Source organism: Artemia sp. Qi Xiang Cuo, unplaced genomic scaffold, assembly GCF_049724085.1.
Source record: "Artemia sp. Qi Xiang Cuo unplaced genomic scaffold, ASM4972408v1 HiC_scaffold_22, whole genome shotgun sequence".
In the NCBI taxonomy this organism is placed as follows: Eukaryota; Metazoa; Arthropoda; class Branchiopoda; order Anostraca; family Artemiidae; genus Artemia; species Artemia sp. Qi Xiang Cuo.
Window position 1 is genome coordinate 5,075,847 of NW_028297431.1, and position 10,604 is coordinate 5,086,450.

Sequence of the window (10,604 nt, forward strand, 5' to 3'; positions counted from 1 at the left end):
ATCGATGGAAGGATATGTTTGATTACTTTAGCAGAAATTTTGTCAAAACCTGTTGAAGAATTCTTTAAGGACAAAACAATATTTGTAATTTCCTGCACTGTAACGTCCTCAAGAGCCATTGATTTCAAGCACGGGGGGCCTAGGAACTGCTTCCAAGTCTGAGACACCGAGCAGTGAGAAACACTATTAGCAGTTGATTTCCCTATCTCCGCGAAGAATTTGTTCATATGATGTCTTACTTGGCCTTTTTCTGTTATAAGTTGATCGTCTACCATAAGAGACTTAGGGAGACCTTCTAGTTTTTTCGATGGCCGACTAAATTCCTTAATTACGTCCCACGTCTTCTTTATATTTCTACCTCAATCATCAAATCTCTTAGTATAATACACTGTTTTTGTTCTCCGAATAATTGATTTCAGCATATTACGGTACAACTTAAATGCTTCTAATTTAGCATCACTTGGTCTGTTTTTGTACTCTTTCCAAAGGTTCTGCTTTCTATTTATTGACTTGAGGACTCCCGGTGTTAGCCAGGGAGCTATGGGGGTTGATCTTCTTGATCGAGGATTCCTTAAAGGAGCTTTTAGACAATAAGCCGCGAATTTTTCCTTAACAGTGTCATAAAACTGGCCAAATATATCGTTATAATTGCCCAAATTAATATTTTCTGGTAATGAAAAGTCCCATGAAGATGAACTCAGATCTTCTTTCAGTTTATCCAGCTCCACTGGTGAGCAACATAATCTCGGTGTATCTTGGGGGACTAATCTTTGTGGATTTTGGAGGATTGGAAACAAGGCTGCAACTGGCAAATGGTCGGAAGTATCAGAAAGCAGTACTTCGTTCTTAATGGAGTGTAGTGATGAAAAAATATTGTCAATTAATGTTGCTGTCTGGTTAGAAATCCTTGTCGGTATGTTTATACAAGGAGCTAATCCATACGAAATTAGTAAAGACAAAAGATCAGAAGCCTGTCTAGATGTCGGATCCGCAAGGTCGAGGTTAAAGTCGCCCATTAATACAACTTCGGATTTTTCAGAAAAAACTTTTCCAAGAACATCTTCTAATGTTTCCATAAATTGGGTTATAGATCCACTTGGAGAACGATATACTTCGCCTATTATTATCCTTTCCTTAGCGTTGATTGGGACTTCTATAAAAAGTGACTCAAATACCTTTTCATTATTTGTACATAAATCCTGTCTTAGTACAGCATGAAAATTATTTCGGATGTAAAATCCGAGTCCACCTTTTTGGGCCGTCTTGCGGTTAAGAAACATCGACATATAACCGGGAATATCCAAAAGCACCTGATTGTTTTCGCTCAAAAATGTTTCACAGAGACCGATAATTGCAGGGCACGAATTCCTACATAATAATTGAATATCATCGAACGAGCAATTTAGGCCCTGAACGTTTAGATGCACAACCGGGAGTGCATCAACCCACCGAGCTCCGGAGTCCCAAAATCTCAGCTCCTCCACAAACACACTATCAATAATATTCTCAAAATTTTCATAGAAATTCATATTGGGGGCTTTACCAACCGGATTATTTATAATTTCATTAAAAATAACTCTCCCAAATTCATAATCATTAATTTCCCTAGTGTTATATTAGTGTTAATCCCCAAAAGAGAATCAATTTCAACCATAATGACTTACCGATGCAGGTGACAGAGAGCCATTCTGTAGTCGCGTGAGCACCAGTGACGTCAACCTCTTAATCCGAATTAAAATGGATATGACATGAACTTGATTATTTTGCTCTGAAACAAACAAAAATAACAAGTAAAATAGCACAGGAAGATGTAAACACTGAGGGTAGAGAAACACAAATAAAAGGGAAAAATACAAAAAGACAAATAACATTAACGAACAGCACATTTTTTGAAGATATAGTATATTAAGCGGAAGCGAGCACTCACTAATAATCATGCGTCAGAATCGAAATCAGAATTGACCGACGGGAAAACTAGGGTAAGTGGGTCGTAGCATGCGTCATCAACCTTGATCCAGTTAGAACTAGAAGTCTTTTTGGATTCTAGCCACAACCTAGTCCCCTTTTGAACCACTTTGGTATGATACACTTTATCGGAGGCAACTTTACAATTTCTTAAATTATAACCCGTACTCAAAAGTTCTTTCCGACGTTTAGCCAGCTCGAATGGAAGGTCAATACTGACGCTTTTCCCTGTATTTCTTAGATTACCAACACAAGCCATAATATTGTCCTTATGTCGAAGATTTAGAACAGATACAAGAATAGGGTCCGATGCCGGATGCGAGTTTTGTGTCCTGGGACTTTGAGCCTTGTTTCTAAGTCTATAGATGACCGCGAACTTAATATCCCTGTAGTTCCGTACCGACATTTCTGATAAAAAATCATTAACTGTTTCTTCAATATTTTCATTTTCATTGTTAGGAATTCCATGGATAAGAAGATTCTTGCGTTTAACATACAATTCAGTTCTTAAAACCTGATTTTTAACTGCCACAAGAGCCACAAGAGACTAGTGTAAGAAATAGCATGTATAGAATTAATCCTACAGATTCTTTGAAAAAATCAATATTTTATAATGCCAATATGAAACAAGCAATTGCTAATTTACAGAATGAATTTATAATTGTACCAGTTGATAAAGCAGGCAATAATTTTGCCATAATTTGTCAGAAACTCTATTGTGATATTTTATCAAAAGAGTTACAAACAACAAATACATACGAAAAGGCCCATATGGAGGAGAATAGTTTAATTGAAAATATAGAAGAAAGAATTTTGAAAAAATTCAATATTAAAATAAATGATAATGACAAACAGTTTCCTTTCTTATATTGGACGATAAAATTTCACAAAAATCCACCAAAACCACGTTTTATTGCTGGGGCATCAATGTGTCCAACCAGAATTGCGGCTACTTATCTATCTTTAATTTTAGGAGAAATTAGAAATAAATTTAAAGCATATTGCTCCGGAATTAAAAATTTTTCTAACTTTAACCCATATTGGAGTGTTAATAACTCGTTACAAGTGATATATTCTTTGGTGAATGTTTCAGCTAAAAGAGTCGATTCATTTGATTTTACTACTTTGTATACAAATTTGTCACTAAATTTAGTATTCGAAAAATTGAAAACGGTGATAAAGAAATCTTTTCTTTTGTCTAATATCGGATTTTTGAAAATTGATACTTTTAATAAAAAAGCCCGATGGACGAATTTCCTTAGAAGCACTATTAATTCAAGATGTTATAGCTTGGATATGATATGCGATTTATTGGAATTTGTTCTATTTAATATATTTATAAGATTTAATGTGAATTTATATAAACAAACTGTAGGTATTCCTTTGGGTGGGACTGCAAGTCCATTCATTGCAGACCTGTTTTTACGTCAATTAGAATATGAATACATGATTAATAAAAATAGCCCAAGCAATGTAAAATATAACCTTTCAAATAATAAAGATATCTGGACGATCTCTTGGTAATAAATTGTGCAGAGTTTATTGAGATTTCAAAAAATATTTATCCACAAGAGTTAATTCTTGAGCCTAGCTATGGGATGGGACACTCCGACCATTTCTTAGATTTAAATATTAATATTTCAAATAATAATAAATTAGTTTTTAAATTATATAATAAAACGGATGATTTTAATTCTGTAGTAATTAATTTTCCATATCTTGAAAGTAATATACATTCAAATATTACTTATTCGGCTTATTATTCCCAATTATTTAGGTATGCAAAAATATGCAGTAATTACACAGATTTTAAAAATAGATGTAAAAAGCTGAGCGAAAAACTGATCTTAAGAGGTTTTTCAGCCAAAAAATTTGTTGGCAATTAAAAAAATTTAGTTTCATGTATCATTAACTCTTAAGTAAATATACAAAAAATTATAAATAAATACTGGATGATCTTTTAATCTCATTTATCGTGCGCTTTTCTTTTTTATGGATGTTTGAGTTTCTAGGGGTTTCAAACAAGCTTGAGGATCTTTAAATTGGTGATTGGTTCCAGATACCAATAAAAGATACATCTGGACATGTCTTCATTTGTTCCAGAATGGTCTCTTTCAGTGACCTCTGGGATTTTATTATGGAAACATTGAAGCACTTTTTGTATGTAATTTTTAATAGCTTGACTAGTATGCATGTATTTCACAGGTTTTACCTGACATAGGGTTACCATATAGATCTTATGGTAGAGGCGCCACCGTTCTGGGTAAAGAATGTAAAGCCTCGAAACCCGTTAAGGCCGGTGGTATTTCTTCTGATGAGCCCTAAATGGAAGGTTCTACTTGGAAATATTTTGCTAGATTTAAGGTGCTTTTGCTGGTAATTTTACAACGACTTTTATTTATTGATGACAACTTTGCATGGATTTGGACTTTTCTATTTGGTTGATGGTTTGGGTATACTGTTTGGTCCTAGGTAGTTGGATGGATGTGTAAGGTGAGAGCCTCGTTCAAGTGCACATTTGTCTCAATTGCTGGATTAGGACGAGAGTTTTTTTTTTTTTTTTTTTTTTTTTTTTTTTTTTTTTTTTTGCCAAGTAATTACCTGTTAAACATAATATGAATTCAGGTTGGATCTAGTGCTGGTGGAGGAATCATCAAAAATTCCTCCCCGACGGACCTTAACCCTGGTTCAGGTTTTAACTTAAATTTATTTTTTTTTGGCTAATTTTTCAATTTTTTTAAATGGGTTGCTTAATCAATTTTTATTTTTTGGTTAGGGTTTTTTTTTTTTTTTTTTTTTGTATGTTTATTTATAGTAACATTTTTACGTGTGGACTGTTGGCTTGGGTATTGGAGATGTCTTGGATTTTTATATTGTTTGTCGTTTTGGTTTTATTTGATTTCGTATTTTATATTGAATAATATTGGTAAGGATTATATTAAAAGGGGTCTGCCGAATATTAGTAAGTGTAATGGTCGTTGTTTTCTTTGTCAAGATCACTTCATCCCTCGAAGTTATGTTAAAATCACTTTATATAATAAAAAGTTTAAATTTTTATTAACTGGACAGGAAAATTGCAAAACAGATAATATTATCTATTTACTAGAATGTAAAAATTTTCAATAAAAGTATGTGGGGGAAACAATTAACAATATATATAAGAGATTTTCGGGACATAAAACTACAATTAAAAAGGAAAAAACTAATATTTATCTAGTTCAACATTGTAATAATGATACTTGCTCTGTATCTAATGTAACTATTACAATTTTAGAAAATATTGAACTAGAAAACTTTACTAAAGAGGAAAAAAATATTAAATTACGCAGACAAGAAGAGTATTGGATCCATGCTCTGGGTACTGCGTATCCTTTTGGGCTAAATGATCGAGTTGCGAAATACGGAGACATGTCAAATGTAGTTGCTAATTGTATCAATGGGTTATCTGAGCACCCTTCTTTTAATTGCCCCACTAAACGTAAAAACCGATGAAGAGGACATAGGAAAAATAATAAAAATAATTATTTAGATTTAAATGCATATTTAATCGATTTAGGTCACATATTTGAGACTAATGGAATGACTAGTTTAATACAATCTTTAAATAAGCTTTCAAGGAATAATTTAATAAAAGTTTTCTGGATTGCAAAAAATAGTGCAACATGTAACTAAAAAAATAAATTAATTTATGATGCAGTTTGTATTTTAGCTAAATCAAAATTTATCTCAAAATATATTAAATCTGAAAAAATTGTAAATAAGGATAATAGATTATATTTGTCTATTAGTTTTTGTTCTAAACAAATAGAAGATATTAATTTGTCAAGAATCTTAAACCAGCGGAGAGTAAAGAATGCCCTTCCATGCAATTTGGTGTATAATGGTAGTCCAATTTTAACATATAAATTTACAAAAACAGTTGGTCAAATAATTTTTAACTATAATTCAATACTTAAGAAACTGGACAGGGGGAGTAATTGGAAACCGGTTTGTAATTGTGAGCAATTTCTACCGTATGTGGATCAAACTTATAAGCATATTGTAACGGGGGATGTGTCCATTATAAAGCATCGTAATCTTCAAAAGATAATGAAAATGGGGGCTAAGTTCCGGCTTTCTTACCACATAAGGCCAGCAGATATTCTTAGGGGATTAAAGAATGATTTAAACGTATTTATTGATAATTGGTGCAAGAAGGAGAAAATTACTAAAGATAGATTTCAGAATTGGATAAATTTGATTTTGACTAGTATAAGAAATATCATGTATAGAATTAATCCTACAGATTCTTTGAAAAAATCAATGTTTTATAATGCCAATATGAAACAAGCAATTGCTAATTTACAGAATGAATTTATAATTGTACCAGTTGATACGGCTAGCAATACTTTTGCCATAATTTGTCAGAAACTATAGTGATATTTTATCAAAAGAATTACAAACAACAAATACATACGAAAAGGCCCATATGGAGGAGAATAGTTTAATTGAAAATATAGAAGAAGAATTTTGAAAAATTTCAATATCAAAATAAATGATGATGATAAAATGGGGCATTTATTATATTGTTCGATAAAATTGCACACAAATCATCAAAGCCCACTGTTTATTGCTGGTGCATCGAGGGGTTCAACCGGACGTGCAGCAACTGATCTCGCTGTCTGTGTATGAGACTATAAACATAAATTTAAATCATAATACTCCGGAATTAAAAAATTTTCTAACTTTAACCCATATTGGAGTGTTAATAACTCGTTACAAATTATATATTCTTTGGCGAATGTTTCAGCTAAAAGAGTCGAGTCAATTTATTTTAAAAATTTTTATACAAAATTTTACCTAAAATTAGTATTAGCAAAATTTAAAACGGTGATAAATAAATATTTTATTTTTTATAAAATAGGATTTTTTAAAATTTATACTTTTAATAAAAAATCCCGATGGACGAATTTCCTTAGAAGCACTATTAATTCAAGATGTTATAGCTTGGATATGGTATGCGATTTATTGGAATTTGTTCTATTTAATACATTTATAAGATTTAGTGGGAATTTATATAAGCAAACTGTAGGTATTCCTATGGGTGGGAATGCGACTCCATTCATAGCAGACCTGTTTTTAAGTCAATTAGAATATGAATATATGATTAATAAAAATAGCCCAAGCAATGTAAAATATAACCTTTCAAATAATAAAAGATATCTGGACGATCTCTTGGTAATAAATTGTGCAGAGTTTATTGAGATTTCAAAAAATATTTATCCACAAGAGTTAATTCTTGAGACTAGCTGTGGGATGGGACACTCCAACCATTTCTTAGATTTAAATATTAATATTTCAAATAATAATAAATTAGTTTTTAAATTATATAATAAAACGGATGATTTTAATCTTGAAGTAATTAATTTTCCATATCTTGAAAGTAATATACATTCAAATATTACTTATTCGGCTTATTATTCCCAATTATTTAGGTATGCAAAAATATGCAGTAATTACACAGATTTTAAAAATAGATGTAAAAAGCTGAGCGAAAAACTGATCTTAAGAGGTTTTTCAGCCAAAAAAATTAGTTGGCAATTCAAAAAATTTAGTTTCATGTATCATGAACTCTTAAGTAAATATACAAAAAAATATAAAGAAATACTGAATGATATTTTAATATAATTTCTCGTGCGCTTTTCTTTTTTTTGGATGTTTGAGTTTCTAGGGGTTTCAAACAAGCTTGAGGATCTTTAAATTGGTAATTGGTTCCAGATACCAATAAAAGATACATCTGGACATGTCTTCATTTGTTCCAGAATGGTCTCTTTCAGTGACCTCTGGGATTTTATTATGGAAACATTGAAACACTTTTTGTATGTAATTTTTAATAGCTTGACTAGTATGCATGTATTTCACAGGTTTTACCTGACATAGGGTTGCCATATAGATCTTATGGTAGAGGTGCCACCGTGCTGGGTAAAGAATGTAAAGCCTCGAAACCCGTTAAGGCCGGTGGTATTTCTTCTGATGAGCCCTAAATGGAAGGTTCTACTTGGAAATATTTTGCTAGATTTAAGGTGCTTTTGCTGGTAATTTTACAACGACTTACATTTATTGATGACAACTTTGCATGGATTTGGACTTTTCTATTTGGTTGATGGTTTGGATATACTGTTTGGTCCTAGGTAGTTGGATGGATGTGTAAGGTGAGAGCCTCGTTCAAGTGCACATTTGTCTCAATTGCTTTTTTTTTTTTTTTTTTTTTTTTTTTTTTTTTTTTTTTTTTGCCAAGTAATTACCTCTTAAACATAATATATATATATATATATATATATATATATATATATATATATATATATATATATATATATATATATATATATATATATATATATATATATATATATATATATATATATATATATATATATAATATATATATAGACATATATATATATACAGAATAATTCCGTATATGAAAGGGGCTGTCCCCTCCTCAACGCCTCGCTCTTTACGCTAAAGTTTGACTCTGTCTCACAATTTTATTTTTTAAAACAATAAAAAACTTTATTGTAAAGAGCGAGGCGTTGAGGAGGGACAGCCCCTTCATATACGGAATTATTCTGTATATGAAAGAGACTGTCCCATCCTCAACGCCTCGCTCTTTACGCTAAAGTTTTTTATTGTTTTAAAAAATAAAGTTGTGAGACAGAGTCAAACTTTAGCGTAAAGAGCGAGGCGTTGAGGAGGGGACAGCCCCTTTCATATACAGAATAATTTCTGTTCGTTTTAAGTTTTAATGTCGCTCCTTACTTTCAGTTAAAAAAACTTGTTTTTTTTATTTAATTTTTGAACATTTTTGAATAAATGCAGGTTTTGATCTTGGCTCACCGTACATGGATAATTAAAACAAAATTTGCGTATTAATTTAATTTTATTTGGTTAAATGGCTTTCTCGAAACTTGTTTGATTTTATTTACGAACGTTTTTATTAGTAATAAATATACGTAACTTACGAATTAACTTACGTAACGAACTTCTATATTCATATATTTTTAATAAGTTTATTAGGGGGTTCGCCCCCTAGTCAATACCTTTCTCTTTAAGCGAAAGTTCAAATTTTGTTCCAATTCTTTAGAAATGACCGCTTAATCACAAATTAGAATAAATAGCTCTTATGAAAGTACTAAAAAATCTTTGGCTTAAAGAGCGAGGCATTGACTATGGGGTGAACCCAATTATATATGTAATATTTTCTGTTCGTTTAAAGTTTCGACGTTGCTGCTGTTGCAGTTGAAATACTTGTTTTTTTATATTAAATTTATGATCTTTTTTTAAATAATGCTGGGAAGTCCGGCGTCCCCTTCATAGCAATGTCCCTTCCCCCAGGAAAACTTCCTTCATGGAAAGATCCTCCCACATAACCCCTGACCAACCCCCCCCCCCACTACCAGGAAAAATCTTCCCTGAAAACGTCTTGAGTAGCTATTGCTTTATGATAATTTAGAATTATCAATTTTAAATTAGAAAAATTATTAGAATTATTATTTCTAGTAATATTATTTTCTAATTATTTCTATTATTCTAACTATAGAATAATTAGAGTAATTTAGAAAAAATTATATCAATAAATCTCAGTTAATGATAAAAATTTCATGTCTTACCTATAATGACTACTGAAAAGGCCAAAGACTTTAAGATCTCATGCTTGCAATATTGAACTGTCCGTAACTTGCCACTACGTAAGTGATAAATTAGATGTAACTCAGACAAAACTTACTTTAGTGCTAATCCGTAAAGGATCTGCTCCATGAAGGGCTCTGAAGGCATTGTGTTTTGCTAAGCACTCTTTGGTGAAAGAACATAAACCAAATTCTTTTCTTATCCTCTCAGCCTTCATCTTCTTATTGTCTTCTTCCTTGAAACCCCTAGAAGAATATTCCGTTAAAACTTCTTCGTCAAACAGTTCGTGGTAACGAACTGTAAGTAAGGACCGACCCGGCTCAATAGTAACTGATACTCTAAAAAACAGAATTTTAATACCAATAGATACATCAAAAGAATCAGATTTTTATGCTGATTTCGAATATATAAGTTTAATATAAATAAAATTAAAAACTTCAAAATATATATAAAATTCATCATGTTTTATATTACCTATCAAAAGTAACAAGCCTAAGAAAATTTGCCTTATTTCCGAAAAAGGAGGGAAGCACCCCCAAAATGTTATAGAATCTTAATGAAAATCGCACCATCAGATGCAGAATATCTGAAAATTCTACTGCAGAGGTTTCAAGCTTCTATCTGCAAAAATGTGGAATTTTGTATTTTTCGCCAGAAGAAAGATCATGAATGAGTGTTTATTTTTTTTTTCAGGGGTAACCGTATCGACCCAACGGTCCTAGAATATTGAGAGAGGACTCATTCGAACAGAAATCAAAAGTTCTAGTGCCCTTTTTAAGTTCCCGAAAAATTGGGAACTTAAGTATATAAGCCCCATCATATACGTAATAATTTCTGTTCATTTTAAGTTTTAATGTTGCTCCTGGCTTTCAGTCGAAAAAACCTGTTCTTTTTTATTTAATCCGATAAGAAGAAACCATAAAATCGACTCTCGGGGCAAATAATTGATTTATAAAGCTTTATTTATAAAA